The 15224-nt window shown below is 39.9% G+C and overlaps 1 non-coding gene across 1 annotated transcript; it reads left to right on the forward strand.

Annotated features, from left to right (window-relative positions):
- Nucleotides 1–7296: 7296 nt before the first annotated feature.
- Nucleotides 7297–7402, forward strand: LOC122044589. Its single transcript, XR_006129622.1, has one exon. It is a non-coding gene; the product is annotated as a small nucleolar RNA R71 (small nucleolar RNA).
- Nucleotides 7403–15224: the final 7822 nt, after the last annotated feature.

Below are 15224 nucleotides of genomic sequence, written 5' to 3' on the forward strand. Positions count from 1 at the left end.
TATATCAAGGACATGCAAGGCACTGGAAGAGGAACTCCAAAGAATACCTGGAAGATCTTAAGAAGAAGAGAAATAAGATTTCTACTTCAGGTATATATATGTTATAGAAGTCAACCTCTCTATTTCTTCATCGTGGGTATTAGATACCGGATGTGCTTCGCACATTTGTACTAATGTACAAGCGCTGAGAAATAGCAGGGCATTGACGAAGGGTGAGATAGACCTACGAGTAGGCAATGGAGCACGGGTTGCTGCTATTGCTGTAGGAACTTACCATCTATCTTTGCCCTCTGGGCTTGTACTAGAATTAGATGATTGTCGTTATGTGTCTGTTTAAACAAAGAACATTATATCTGTTTCTTGTTTGGACAAGAAAGGTTTTTCATTTATAATAAAGAACAAATGTTGTTCCGTCTATTTAAATGATATGTTCTATTGTAGTGCACTTCTGATAAACGGACTCTATATTCTAGACCTTGAGAGCCCTATATATAACATAAATACCAAGAGGTTCAAGTCAAATGACATGAACCAAACCTACCTCTGGCACTGTCGCTTAGGTCATATAAATGACAAGTGCTTATCCCAGCTCCATAAGGATGGTTTGTTGGACTCATTTGATTTTGAATCATATGAGATATGCGAGTCATGCCTACGAGGCAAGATGACCAAGACTCCCTTTAGTGGGCATAGCGAGAGAGCAACTGATTTGTTAGGACTCATACATAGTGATGTATGTGGCCCTTTCAATGTTGCTACTAGAGGCGGTTATAGATACTTCATCACATTTACTGATGACTTCAGTAGATATGGTTATGTGTACTTGATGACACATAAGTCAGAATCCTTTGAAAAGTTCAAAGAATTCAAGAATGAAGTACAGAACCAGCTTAGCAAGAGTATTAAGATACTTTGATCCGATCGAAGTGGAGAATACCTTAGCCATGAGTTCCGTGACTATCCAGCTGAGTGTGGGATTCTATCCCAACTCACTCCTCCTCGAACACCACAATGGAATGGTGTATCCGAAAGGAGGAATTGTACCCTATTAGATATGGTACGATCTATGATGAGTCACACAGATCTTCCGACATACCTTTGGGGTTATGCTCTAGACACGGCAGCTTTTATACTCAACCGATTTCCATCCAAGGCCGTGATAAAGACACCATATAGGATATGGACTGGGAGAGATGCCCAGGTGTCTTTCATGAGGATTTGGGGTTGTGAGGCTTACGTTAGACGTCAAGTCTCAAACAAATTAGGACCCAAATCCGACAAGTGCTATTTCATTGGATATCCCAAGGAAACTAAGGGATATTACTTCTACATTCCCAGTCAGCACAAGGTAGTTGTGGTAAAGACTGGGGTTTTTCTAGAAAGGGAATTTTTTTCTAGAAAGACTAGTGGGAGCGTGTTCGATCTTGAAGAAGTTCAAGATGCGAACAATAGCACTAATGCCTCGATGGAAATTGAACTGGAACCACAAAGTGTTGTGGATGATGTTGTTCCACAAGGAGTTGAGGAACAACAACCAGTTCAAGTAGACATACCTCTTCGCAGATCTGATAGGGTACATCGTCAGCCTGAGGGATACTCATTTCTCTATTCTGACCATGATGACATTGTGCTCATAGAGGATGAGCCCACCACCTATCAGGAAGCTGTGATGAGACCAGATTCCGAGAAATGGCTAGAAGCCATGAGATCGGAGATGGAATCCATGTATACCAACCAAGTATAGAATTTGGTTGATCCACCTGAAGGGGTAAAACCCATTGGGTGTAAGTGGGTTTTTAAGAGAAAGACTGACATGGATGGACTTATCTATAAGGGTCGCTTGGTAGCTAAAGGTTTCAAGCGGATTCATGGTATTGACTATGATGAAACATTTTCTCCAGTAGCGATGTTTAAGTCCATTCGGATCATGCTTGCTATTGCAGCTTATCACGATTACGAGATCTGGCAGATGGACGTCAAAACTGCGTTTCTGAATGGAAACCTACGCAAGGATGTGTATATGACACAACCTGAGGGTTTTGTAGATCCAAAGCATACTAGCAGAGTATGCAAGCTGCATAGGTCCATTTATAAACTAAGGCAAGCTTTTCGAAACTGGAATCTTCGATTCGATGATGCTATCAAACAGTTTGGTTTCATCAAGAACGAAGATGAACCTTGTGTCTACAAGAAGGTTGTAAGGGACATAGTTGTCTTCCTCATATTGTATGTGGATGACATACTGCTCATTGGGAAGGACATCCCTATGCTTCAGTCTGTCAAGACCTGGCTAGGGAGTTGCTTCTCAATGAAGGACTTACGTGAGGCATCCCGCATTCTAGGGATACAGATCTATAGAGATAGATCTAAGAGATTGCTTGGCCTAAGTCAGAGTACATACATTGACAAGGTACTACTACGGTTTGCCATGCAGAACTCCAAGAAGGGATTTCTGCCGATGTCACATGGCGTGAGTCTTTCGAAGACTCAAGGTCCATCTTCTAGAGAGGAGAGAGACCGCATGGATCATATCCCTTATGCTTCAACCATAGGATCTATCATGTACGTCATGCTATGTACTCGACCTGATGTCTCGTATGCTTTGAGCATGACGAGCAGATACCAGTTAGATCCAAGTGAAAGTCACTGGATAGCGGTCAAGAATATTCTTAAGTACTTAAGAAGGACTAAAGAATATTTCTTGATATATGGAGGCAATGATGAGCTAGCTGTAAAGGGTTACAGTGATGCCAGCTTCCAAACCGATCAGGATGATTACCGATCACAGTCAGGGTTCGTATTTTGCATTAATGGTGGTGCTGTGAGCTGGAAGAGTTCGAAACAGGACACAGTAGCTGATTCTACAACAGAGGCCGAGTACATTGCTGCATCAGAGGCAGCAAAGGAGGCTGTTTGGATCCGCAAGTTCATCACTGAACTTGGGGTGGTTCCTAGCATTGTTGACCCCATTGAGCTCTATTGTGACAACAATGGAGCTATAGCACAGGCGAAGGAACCTCGCTCACACCAGCGGACCAAACACATACTACGGCGCTTCCATCTCATTCGAGAGATCGTCGAGAGAGGAGATGTGAAGATTTGCAGAGTACCTACAGAGGCTAACATCGCAGATCCCTTGACCAAGGCTTTGCCACACAGGAAGCATGATGGTCACACTAGGTCATTGGGGCTTAGAGCCTACACAGATTGGCACTAGTGCTAGTGGGAGATTGTTAGCCAGAGCCCTAGAGCCAATCAGATGATGATTGTATTTTGGACTTGTTGTATCATATTCTATATAAATAAAGGCATTTGATTTTTTGTTATTATACTTACTTGTATTGGTGCCAAATAAACTAAGTATAATAACGTCCTTGAGTAGAAGGTTCTCACCTATATCAATCGGTTAGTTGAACCGATAGTGAGATGATATAGGGAACACTACTTTTAATCATTCCTAGTCGAGTATTAACATTCAAGGACAATGTTAATGCAATAAGACTAGCATGTAGGTCAACTCGATGACTTGATCTCACAAGTCATGGATATAGAGATATCAAGTTGACACATGGGTATGCATTGGAGAATATATACTGAATGACCCGCCATGAGAAAGTATCATGGATCGTTATATGAGTATCATATACTTTCTCATGTGTCTATTAGTATGACTACTAGTCCTTAGACCTGAAGTCACCATGGTTCCCTACATAAGGAATTATGTACTTTGGTTTCATCAAACGTCACCCGTAACTGGGTGGACAATAAAGGTGATTACTGGGTATGTAACAAATTATGCCGAGGGATGTGAGTGATGTAGATGGGATCTATCCCTCCTATATGATGGGAGAGACATCGGTATTCTTGATAGAGTGAGACCACGAAGTGCATGGCCATGCCCAAATGAGTCAATATGAGATATTGAGCTCATTTGATTGAGTGAGTCTACTTGGAGTTCAAGATTTAGATTGATTAGAGGATGACACAGTCTATGCCTCACATTGATCAATCTAGATGTCTAGGATAGAAGGACACTTGTCATATATTGTGAGGAGTCACAATTAGTAGTCACAAGGTGATGTTGGATCTCAACATTCTTGTAACTTGGGTAGTAATGATGTATTGCTAGATACCGCTCATTACTTATGTTTCTAAATGAGTTTAGGGGCATTGCCAACGTTACAAGAACCTATTAGGTCACACACAAAGAACAAGTGGATGGAGATTAGGTTCATATGATGAACCAAGAGGATTAGATTCATTTGATGAATCAAATTGGATTAAGAGTAATCCTAATTGGGCTAATTGAGTTGGACTCAAGTTGATTCATGTGTTCAATGAGTCTAATTTATATTATGACTCATTGAATCAATTTAATTAAATGAATTAGATTCATTATATTAAATTGACTTGAATTAAATGGTTGGATTAGATCAACCATGAGAGAGATTAAGTCAAGTTTGACTTGACTTGAGAGGAAGATGAAGAGTCAAGTTTGACTTGACTTTATGCCACCTCATTGGTGAGTTGGCATTAAGTGGACCAATGATGATGCTCCACATCATCATGGTTACTTAAGTGAAGTGCAATCTCATGGGAGTTACCAAGAGTTGTGACTCTTGGTATCCCATGGAGGTTACAAACCACTTAATTAGATGAAAAGAGTTTCATTTTTGCAAGTGTAACTCTCATTCAAGTGATCTTCCTCCTCCTAAGCTCTCTTCTTGCTCCTTCTCTTCTCTTGGTCGTGGGTTTCAAGCAAGGGAGAAGAAAGGAGAGTGAATCTAATCCAAGAAGAAAGGTTAGTGAAAGTCACATAGAGATTTTTGAGGAGTGTGTTCTCTTCTTTTCCTTTCTTCTTCTTCCATTCCTACCCGAGAGCCCTAGAGAGTGCTAGCACACTTGTGGTGCTCTCTTCTCCATCCTTGAGTGTTAGAGAACACTTCTTGTTCGTGTGGATATCACTAGAGAGTTGTCTACGTTGACAACTTCGAGATCCGGCGTACCGTTGGACGAGCGGGATTTGCGAGGGCACGCTTCAAAGGTATAAAATGTTTTTCCTTTGTAGATCTACTGTAGATCATCGTTTGAAACTCGTACTCGTATTTTTGAAAGTTTTCTTCACACGGATCCGATGGCTAGGGGGTTTCGGGGTTTCCGCGACGCGAAAAAGCGGTTTTTGCGGCCCGAAACACCCAACAACAAGGCCTCACCATTCTCCTTTACTGGAATCAGCACACGACCATGTCTGTGACACGACCAGTGCATGCTTCTGTACTTGTTTCTTCACACGGTCGTGTGTGAGACACGACCGAACACCTTTTCTTCTCTGGATTCTTCACACGGCCGTGTGTGAGACACGGGCGAGCACCTTTTCTTCTCTGGAGACTCTACACGACCGTGTCATGTAGACACGGCCCAAGCATCTCCTTTTCTGCAACATATGCCTGGTCGTGTACAACACACGACCATTCTCTGTTTTTCTCCAAAAGATGGTTTTTCTCCTTTCTTGCTTCTCCAATACTTCCATGCCCATGAAGAAATCATGGCCAGCTCATGGAAGTGAAATTTCAACCTGAAAACAAAGCAAAAACAAAGTAAAAATACTATAATGAAAAATAGAAACATAAAATGCACTAACTAAAAGAACCCTTGGGTTGCCTCCCAAGAAGCGCTTGTTTAAGGTCATTAGCTCGACCACCTTATTAGATTTATCGAAATCTCGCTCTTGGAGGGGTAAGATATTTCAACCCCTCCTACCAAGGGCTCTTATTATAGAGGGAGCTTTCAATATAGGAATTGCAAAATGAAGTATTGCTCTCTCCATCTTCATCTTCTTTGAAGTTCTTTTCGATGGTCGAAGACGGTTCAGATTGTGCTTCCAATCATTAGCCCAAGTGAAATCTACACATGCAAAAAAAAATACAAATCTCTCACAAACATATTAGATAAGATAGAGCCATAACCATATTAAGATAAGCAGAATAAGAAATAAAAACTAAATCACATCCAACAAAGTCAATGATAGGTACTTCTATAAAATTTTTCAAAAGATCACAAGAAATACTAACCTTACTTTGCTAAGAGATACTTGAAATTTCTAAACATGTAGATGTGACCTCCTCTGAATCAAATGATGGTTCTGGCTCTGGCTCAGATGTTGATGATATCAAAGATGGTGATTCTTGAGACTCTACTAGCTCTGCATAAGTCCCTACACATTATTCCATAACATGATCAATTCTTACACCCTCTAAGGGTTGTGTGGACAAAGGTTGTGATCCTTGAGATGCTGCTTCCACAACACAGCTCCTTACACATTCTTCCAAAATATCATCATCAACACATACATCAAAAAACAAACCAACATCTATATCCTCAATAGGAGAATCAATAACAAGAGGATCAATAACTTCACTTACAGTTTTAAGTTGATCTACCACATCACATTCATCATCTGAAAATTCAATATCACTATAACACCCTATAAAATTTAGAGGTAGATCTGAAAACTTATTTACCACTGCATTATCAATAAAATCCTCATATGAAGAGTCTTCATCTTTATACAAATTCAAAAATCTGCACTCAACCTTACTAGTGTCACAGAATTTTTTAAAGTCATAGTTCTCATTGCCCCCCACTAACCTTTGTGGAAAAGGAACCCTTAGCGAAGGCCTTGGGGAAGGTACTTCTAACTTCCCATATTCCTTTTTAGCTTGTGGAGGAGATTCAACTTGCTTATCTAGTGTTGGTATGATCAATCGTTGAGGGAAAGGTACTTGTGGCATTTGGGAACCTCTTGGAATAATGGAACTGAGTTCATGTGGTCTTCTATTGTTTTTCTCCTCAATTCTAAACATGTCCTTCTTCAGAAGTTCTTCATGATTTTTTTCAATTCTCAACCCAACATCATCTCATTTTTCACTAGATCTTATCTGCGAAGGAGGGGGATCTTCTTTAAACCAATTTGAAATAATACTTTCAATCTTTGCCCCAAAATGTTTGAACTCCCCGTTCTGTAACTTGTGGTTTTCAAAACTCATAGATGGTTGAGTTACAATTTGTTTAATAGGATCTATAGCATTTATGGCTTGCACTTCTTGAACGTTTGAGGGAGATTTCATCCAACTTATGTTCGACCATTCATGGAGGTTCAATTTCACTTGATCAATTAATGTATATGATTCATCTATACTTTTATCCATAAAAGAACCTCCAGCTGATGAATCCAATATACTCTTGTTTGAAAAAGGAATTCCCCCATAGAATATGTGCAGAATCAACCATTTTTCAAAACCATGATGAGGGCACTGTCTTTGAAGACTCTTGAATCTATCCCATACTTCAAATAATGATTCTCCATATGCCTGAGAAAAATTTGTTATGCAATTCCTCATATACACTGTTCTACTTGGAGGGAAAAAATGATTCAGAAATTACTTCTCTAATTGTTCCCAACTTGTGATGCTTTGAGGATGGAGAGAATATGACCAAGTCCTTGCTTTATCCTTGATACTAAAAGGAAATGCCATCAATCGAACTGCATCTGCTGACACTCCTTCACATTTCACCATATCACAAATCTCTAAAAATGTTTCAAGATGCAGATAAGGACTTTCTGATATTTCTCCTCCAAATTTGTGACCTTGTATCATGAAAATCAATTCTGGGTCTAGTTGGAAACTTTCTGCTTCAATTTGAGGTTGCACAATGGGAGATAAAAATCTTGCAGAAAAAGGTGTAGAAAAATTTCTCACGGGCCTGCTTGACATGTTAGTGCTCATGGATATTCAAGAATCAAAAACAAGAAATAAAATGCAATATGAAAAGCAAGAAAGAAAATGCAGAATTTAAATTGTAAGCAAGAAAGTGCATAATGAAAACAAGAAAGAAAAGATAAAAGGAAAAAGAAAAATGTCTAGAATAATTCATATGCTAAAGATTGCAAGATATGTTTACAAAAGAAAAGAAGAAAGAAAGAGGAAAGTTAGATCAAAAGAAAAACAGAGAAAAACTAGATTAGAATGCTAGAAATCAAGAATGTAAGTTAGAATTAGAATTGCAACAAAAAGAATTAACAAGAAGGAAAAAGGTATAGAAGAAAAACATAATTCTAAAGATTAGTTTATATTGGAACCCCAAGGTTGTTTTGGTGTGATCAACAAGTTAAGTTAGGTCCTGTGTTTTTCTAACCTTGTGTCTAAGTGTTCAGGAGCTTAGGAGCATAGGTAGTCGAGCGGAAGACGCAGCTAGCGAGAAGGACGGCAGTCCGAGGGACGAGGTGCTGCGGAAGAGTACACCGGCGGACGAGAAGGAAGCGTGTGGTGGTTTCGAGGGACGAAAACCATAGCGGAAGATTGCTCGGGGAGCAAGAGACACAGCTAGAGAGAAGGACGGCACGCGGTGCGTCCAAGGGACGAAGACTGCGGATGAGTACGTCGGCGGATGAGAAGGGAACACGCGACGATTCCGAGGGACGAGAAGCCGGAGGGAAGCCCGCTCGAGAAAACTGGAAGTTGGGTTCGGGTGAGCCCTTTATGGATGGCAGAGATCACCTAATCAAGCGGATCTGGAGCAGAGGACTTGGACGAAAGTCAACCAGAGTTGACTCAGCATCCGGGGCGCCCGGAACTGTCCGGGGCACCCTGTGCAGCCCAGGGCGCCCGGAACCCTTCCGGGCGCCCGGAACCTGAATTTTGACCAGATCGAGCTTTGACTCGATCTGAACGTTGGGGGATAAAATTTATCCCCTCCAGGGCACTCGGAACCCTTCCAGGCACCCGACCAAGGCTATAAATATAGCCTTGGTCCAGAAGCTTTGAATCAACTTAGAAATTTACATTCCAAACACTTGTGCCCTCCTGTTCTAGTTTAGCTTCTATCTTTCGTGCTTTCACTGCTGTAAGAGGCTTCTCCGCCTGAAGGAGATATTTTAGTGCACGTTCATTTCTTGGATTAACGACCTCCTTGGTTGTAACCAAGTCAAGTTGTGAGCCTCTTCTTTCTATTTTATTTACTGCTAATTTACTTTATGCAAGTGTTAGCTTAAGAGTTTGAGAAGGGTTGTTCGTTTTGATTTTGCAGGCTATCCAACCCCCCCCCCCTTCTAGCCGGCCGCAATGGTCCTACAAGTGGTATCAGAGCCAAGATGTTTCAGGAGGACTAACCGCCGAATGAAGCAACAAGATGGCCGGATCTAACATCCACCCGCCAAAATTTGAGGGGGACTTTGCAAGCTAGAAGAAACACATAGAGGTATTTTTCGGTACCGATTTCGATTTATTACTTACAATGGAACTCAGTTTTGAAGCTCCCGAGGGAAAAGCGAAAAATTCATGGACAAAGAAAGAGTAGGCCGAGTACGTGGCAAACAAGAGAGCAGAATTCCATCTGCTAGGCGTACTTCCGCCACAAGAAGTCAACCGTGTCGGCACTTACAACTCAGCAAGGGAGCTTTGGGAGAAGTTCCTTGAACTACACGAAGGAACATCCAAAGCCAAGTTTGCGAGACGGGACTTAATTCGCAACCAGCTCACCAACCTTTATCTTGAAGAAGGTGAAACAATTGCACATCTACACTCAAGGATACAGGAGCTCATCACCGAACTTTCGAATCTCGGAGAAGAGGTAAGTAACCGAGATTCGCTCAGGTACGCGTTAAATTCCTTTCCGAAAAATTCAAAATGGGCATCACTAGTAGATGCCTTTTATATTTCAAAAGACCTAGAAAAAGTTTCTTTAGAAGAATTTTTTTCGACATTTGAAGTGCACGAATCAAGATGTGCAGGTTCGAAGGAGCCCAAGAACAACATCGCCCTCAAAGCATCGAGAGACGAGCCTGAGTCAGAATCTTCTCTCGACGACGAGGAAATGGTAATGATGGTAAGACGATTTAAGAAGTTATACAATTCTAAAAAAACTAACCATCCACAGGGTAGAAAGAAAAGAACGATCCGTTGCTACCATTGCGACGAAGAAGGACACGTCAAGGACAACTGCCCCAAGCTAAAGAAAAAGGATAAAGATAAAGGGAAAAAGCCTGTTCAAAAGCACAAAGCCCTAAAAGCGACGTGGGACGATACATCGTCTGAATCGGAAGTCGAAGCATTTTCCGGACTCGCACTGATGGCGAGTCATCAAGACAACGATTGCGATTCAAGTTCCTCCGAGATGAGCATCGAAAGCATCGATGAAGGGGGAGCTTCATCGGAAGAAAGCAGTAGCTCAGGGGGAGAAATGTATAACGAGATCGACAAGGTAAGTCACGTACAATCTCTTCCTCCCGATAAAATGTTTAAGTTCGTTAAACTTTTAACAAAAGATTGCTGCAAATTAGAAAATTAAAATAAAAATTTAAAAGTAATTCTAGCTAAGTCTTGTCTCTTAGAAGAATTAGATAAATTAAAACTAGCAAATTAAAATTTGAAACTTGAAAATGATGATTTGAAAATTCAAGTAGATAACTTGAAAAACTATGTATGTTCATCTAAAACCAATGTTAGAAGATTTAATAATTTAAATTGGTATTATAGATATCACCAGGGACAAATTAGGAATATCTCTAGAAAATATGTCCCTAAGAAATTTTTAATCAACCCAGTAGGTTGGAACCTTTATTGGATTCCTAAATCTTGCTTAATCTAAATATTAATAAAAGTTAGCGCTTTCAGTGAGAAAATTAAACAATTAATTTCTTTTTGAGGCTTTGTTTAAGGAAGTGGTTGTTGCTCCAATAACCAAGAAGGCCTAGTGCCTCACCACGACCTGGAAGCCAAAATATTGAAATAAATGTTTAATTAACTTTCTGTCAAAGCATTAAAATTAGAATTAATTAATGTTTTCAAAGTTTTTTCCAACATTTTTTCAAAATTCTTTTTACTTAGAATTTTTTTTTAAATTCTCATTAACACTTAGAAAAATTCTCAGAAGATTTCTTTAGTTAAAAGTTATAATGAAATTAAAAATTTCTGCTTCAAGTTTCTTTTATAAAATAATTTTTTTTAAATGCCTAAGTTAGAATTTTTTTTCTTATAATTTCCCATAGAAAACTTTACTTATTTTTTTCAGATACTCTTTGTGTGAAGATTATTGCAAATTTTTAAAGATCTCAAAATTTTATAAACCCTTAGATTTTTTTCTTGAAACCCCATTTTTTTTGTGATCAAAGGGGGAGAAGGATTAATATAAGTCTAGGGGGAGGTAGACCAAAATTTTAACTTATTTTTGCACTAAAATTACAAATTAAGTTAATTTACTTAATTTTATTTAATGTCTATTTTACCCTAGCTTAACTTGGGTTCATCACACCAAAAAGGGAGAGATTGTTGGAACCCCAAGGTTGTTTGGGTGTTATCAACAAGTTAAGTTAGGTCCTGTGTGTTTCTAACCTTGTGTCTAAGTGTGCAGGAGCTTAGGAGCACAAGTAGTCGAGCGGAAGACACAGCTAGCGAGAAAGACGACAGTCCGAGGGACGAGGTGTTAGTTAGAGCCCTAGAGCCAATCATTTGATGATTGTATTATGGACTTGTTGTATTATATTCTTAAATAAATAAAGGCATTTGTTTTTTGTTATTATACTTAATTGTATTGGTGCAAAATAAACTAAGTATAATAGCGTCCTTAAGTAGAAGGTTCTCACCTATATCAATCGGTTAGTTGAACCGATAGTGAGATGATATAGGGGACACTACTCTTAATCATTCCTAGTCGAGTATTAGCATTCAGGGACAATGTTAATGCAATAAGACTAGCATGTAGGTCAACTCGATGACTTGATCTCACAAGTCATGGATATAGAGATATCAAGTTGACACATGGGTATGCATTGGAGAATGTATACTGAATGACCCGCCATGAGAAAGTATCATGGATCGTTATATGAGTGTCATATACTTTCTCATGTGGCTATTAGTATGACTACTAGTCCTTAGACCTGAAGTCACCATGGTTCCCTACATAAGAAATTATGTACTTTGGTTTCATCAAACGTCACCCGTAACTGGGTGGATTATAAAGGCGATTACTGGGTATATAACGAATTATGCAGAGGGATGTGAGTGATGTAGATGGGATCTATCCCTCCTATATAACGAGAGAGACATCGATATTCTTGATAGAGTGAGACCACGAAGTGCATGACCACGCCCAAATGAGTCAATATGAGATATTGAGCTCATTTGATTTAGTGAGTCTACTTGGAGTTCAAGATTTAGATTGATCAGAGGATGACACGGTCTATGCCTCACATTGCTCATTCTAGATGTCTTGGATAGAAGGACACTTGTCATATATTGTGAGGAGTCATAATTAGTAGTCACAAGGTGATGTTGGATCTCAACATTCTTATAACTTGGGTAGTAATGATGTGTTGCTAGATACCGCTCATTACTTATGCTTCTAAATGGGTTTCGGAGCATTGCTAACGTTATAAGAACCTATAGGGTCACTCACAAAGGGCAATTAGATGGAGATTAGGTTCATTTGATGAACCTAAAGGATTAGGTTCATGTGATGAACCAAATTGGATTAAAAGTAATCCAAATTATGCTAATTGAGTTGGACTCAATTTGGTTCATGTGTTAAGTGAGTCTAATTTGGACTTAGATTCATTGAATTAATTTAATTCAATGAATAGAGATTCATTAAATTAAAATTGACTTGAACCAATGGTTAGATTAGATCAACCAAGGGAGAGAAGTCGTCAAGTTTGACTTGACTTAAGTAGGAAGATGAAGAGTCAAGTTTTGACTTGACTTTTACTTGACCAATGCCACATCATCAAGGCTTCTTCATTTGGTCAAGTTTGACTTGACCAAATGCCACCTCATGGAGGAGATCAAGAGACTTGGCTCTTGATATTCCATGGGAGTTTTAGAAGCAAAGTGGCCGGCCACTTTTTGGGAGGTTACATGTGTGTGAGTTACACAAGGTGTATTCATTCATTCTCATTCACTCCATCTTCTTCCTCAAGCTCTTCTCTTCTCTCCCTCTCATCTCCTCCATTACTGATCTCTAAGGTTTCTAGCACATCCTTAGAGATTTTTCTCCATCTCTTTCTTGTGTGGATACACATAGAGAAGTGTCTACTTTGACACTTTCGAGATCCGGCGAACCGAGGACAAGCGGGATTGCGAAGGGCTTCGCATCAAGGGTATATTCCTTCTCCTTTGTAGATCTACTGTAGATCAAGGTTTAGAAACTCATACTCATAAGTTTTTCGAAAGTTTTATCTTCGCACGGATCCGGTGGCGGGGTTTCGGGGTTTCCGCGACGCGAAAAATCGGTTTTCACGGCCCGAAAAACCCAACAGTGGTATCAGAGCCACGTGCGCTTGTACGAGTTTAGTTTTTGTTTTTAAGACAAAAATTTAGTATTGTAACATTCTGTAAATTTCTGATTTTTAGAGTTTTTATGGGTATTTTTCTCGTAGAAGCGAAGCGCAAGTGTTTCGACACTTGTAGGCTTCGACTACCGAGATGATTTTTCTGAAACGGCAAGGTTTCACCCCAAAACTTTTTGGGACAGCGGACTAAGGCGCTGTAGGATCGCTAAGGAACCCTCGCGATGGTTAGATCGCGGGTAGGGGTGCTGCCCCTGGCCCCGCAAGGGGATTCGTTCCGCGATTGCGCCCGAAAACTGCTAAACAGGACCGCCAGGAAATTTTACTCGTAAAAATTGTAAAAATTAGTATTAAAATTACAGAAAATTATGGAAATTACATTATTTAGAATTATGTATAATTTGTGATAGTCATGGCCCAAAAGACCCAATTGGATTGGTATAAATGTGTTGTAATTCATAATACGGCATGCGTGCCGTCATGTGATGTGCGTGTTGTATTTTATTCGCGACCTGCGCGTCGTGCCTTTCTCTATTTTATATTCTTGTTGTAAATTAGTTTAGACTCAAATGTAACTCGAGTTTTAAAATTGTAATGTACAAAATTGGAGCCATGGAAGGTCCACTCGAGACGGAGTTACGAGGAGGGCGCGAGCAACACAAGGTGGTCAAAGGGAGGAGCTTAAGAAGCCATTGACCCTAGGTTGACCATCCGATCTTCTCATTGGCTTGAGAAGATCATAGTAGGGCCATGACAAATCATAAATTAATTTAATTAATTGCTTGTGTATATGTGATGCATGATTAAGTAATTAATTAGTGCCTAACGATTAGATTAGATCTAAGTCGTGCACATGATGCACCCTTTGATTAGATTAGATCTATCGAGTATATGATACGCATCATCGTTTAGATTAGATCTAAATCACGTCAACTCTAATGCCTACCGTGCCGTGATACCTATCACTACCTCGATCACATGTGTTGTTGAATCGGCCAAAGCAGAGCAACACATATTATCTTGGTAGGGTACGGAGGGACAATCTTGGTCCCGCTTATCAACGCATGGGCGAATACAAACTCAATTAGATTGAGTATTCCTAGTTAACTCGGTTGGATTGAGTACAACTATAGGCATTCTTCCAATGGTTGGAAAGATAGGACATAAATCACATTTATATTAATTCTTGGGTGTATTAGCCAAAGCTAACTCAAGTTTTAATATAACTGCGGATAATGATCCTATAAACAAGAGTTGCATAGAGATGTAATTGGTAAATCGTTACCTACCGATCATACTAAATCTTGGGCGCATTAGCCAAAGCTAACTCAAGGGTTAGTATGATGTGGATCTTGTCCCACATGAATTATAGAATTCAGTGGGAGCATCATTTAGTTAAAGGCCTAATTAAATGATTTAAAAGAATATGATATTTATTTTCTGCATTTTTCTATTGTAGATAACCATGACGTCGAATACGAACTCCTTCTCCCTGCGTTCAGTCCTTGAGAAGGACAAGCTCAACGGAGTAAATTTCCTGGACTGGTACAGGAACTTGAGAATAGTTCTCACCCAGGAACGTAAGCTGTACGTTCTGGAGCAGCCCATTCCGGAGGCTCCTCCTGCCAATGCCACGCGAGCAGATAAAGATGCTTACAAGAAGCATCAAGATGACGCATTAGATGTGTCCTGTCCAATGCTCGCGACCATGAACTCTGAGCTTCAGAAGCAACACGAGTTGATGGGCGCTTACGATATGGTTGAACATCTTTGTTAACTGTATCAAGGACAAGCACGGCATGAGAGATTTGAGATCTCAAGGGCACTATTTCAGTGCAAGATGTCAGATGGAGCTCCCGTAGGCCCAAATGTACTCAAAATG

Source organism: Zingiber officinale, chromosome 2A (genome assembly GCF_018446385.1).
Source record: "Zingiber officinale cultivar Zhangliang chromosome 2A, Zo_v1.1, whole genome shotgun sequence".
NCBI classification, from domain to species: Eukaryota; Viridiplantae; Streptophyta; class Magnoliopsida; order Zingiberales; family Zingiberaceae; genus Zingiber; species Zingiber officinale.